General features: G+C 46.1%; 1 non-coding gene across 1 annotated transcript; it reads left to right on the top strand.

The window, feature by feature from the left end:
• Positions 1–660: 660 nt before the first annotated feature.
• On the top strand, positions 661–732 carry trnat-cgu. Its single transcript has one exon. It is a non-coding gene; the product is annotated as a tRNA-Thr (tRNA).
• The last annotated feature ends 686 nt before the right edge of the window (positions 733–1,418 follow it).

Here is a 1,418-nt window from a genome sequence, read left to right as displayed (position 1 = left end):
ATTATTTAATTAACAATAATATCTGGTTACTCAGTAAGGGGAGAATGGGGGTTTTGCAGTGAAGGAAATACTGAGTAGCGAGATCATAACGAAGAGGGTGACGAGGCAGTTCCCCGCGATCGTTCCTGAATCAATCGCTCTTTAGCGCAGGCAATTATCTGTCAGAGCAGCAATCCAGATTCAGGTCCCACTGCATTGCTGATCCAACCAATGACAGGAATCGAGCAGCGGCAGCAATGTCTAGAATATCCCAATGGTGTTGGAGCGAGGGCATCACACGGAAGCTGTGACCGGGGCACCGCAGACTCAAAGCTGAAAATTGTGCGGCGGTTATCAGCTGCAGTCACAAGTGATGGAGCGGAAATAGCGACAGTTGAGCATCCAGCATCCCGTGACCATCCTGCACCTGCTCAACTCACTGAGAAGAATATCGTGTCGGAGGGGTGGGGGAAGATTGAACTGACGCTACCTGCGCCTATTTGAAATAACTTTTTCTATTGCCCTTTTTACCCTGCATTTAAATCCCGCGGGGTTTTCCGTTCTCAAGTTCTGACAATCCTTTTTGAAATGTTCTATTGATTCTTCTTCTCTCATCAATTGTTGCGCCAGACTCCAAATGATAACAACTCACAGTGCAATCAACCTCACTTGCTTGCATAAGGTACGGTGGCCAAGAGGTAAGGCGTTGGTTTCGTAAACCAAAAATCGCGGGTTCAAATCCCGCCCGTGCCTCGGTGCTGATCCATTCAAAGACGTTTCATTGTCTCGCAAACGCTTGCAGCATGAAATATCATTCACCTGTCTTCTTTATAGGACATTTAACCTAATGAAAATAATTCCAGACAATCTGGTCTCTGAAAAAAGCGATGTTCATAGCAGCTCCCCTTTTGTACCTTCTTCGTCAGAACCACAATAAACTGCTATTATTCTGAGTTCTAACCTCCGCATGTCCACCAAAATCTTGGCATTCTTTCGACTTCATCGCATCCATGGTGTGAACCGAGAACTACAGATTAAGCATCATTTTTTGATTAGAAACACCTATCGTGACAAAGATAGTGTATTAACAGCTGAAATTTAGATTTCTGTCCAGGTTTCTCGCCCTGATATGCATTGCAGTCAACACTGAATCCACTCAACAGCCGAATTCTAACACGGAGTAAACCAAATCCGGCAGCAGAGGGCGCCAAATTCAAGCGCGGGCGTCAGAAACTGACCTGATGGTGTCGGCCAAGCCGATAGGATGGGAGGCGAGTGATGTCACAATAGACCCTCTCCCTGCACTGCACTAAGTTCCCTCTCTCCGACACAATCCCTGACTCAGTCCAGTCCAGTTCACTGGGAGAGATTCAGTCAGACATGTTAGTGATAATACTGACGGCTTTGGCACAGTAAGTAGTTATAGTGTTAATTAAACC

The sequence above is a fragment of the Scyliorhinus canicula genome, unplaced genomic scaffold (assembly GCF_902713615.1).
Source record: "Scyliorhinus canicula unplaced genomic scaffold, sScyCan1.1, whole genome shotgun sequence".
Classification (NCBI taxonomy): domain Eukaryota; kingdom Metazoa; phylum Chordata; class Chondrichthyes; order Carcharhiniformes; family Scyliorhinidae; genus Scyliorhinus; species Scyliorhinus canicula.
The sequence above is the reverse complement of the archived record's forward strand: the minus strand, read 5'-3'. Positions and strand labels throughout refer to the sequence as shown.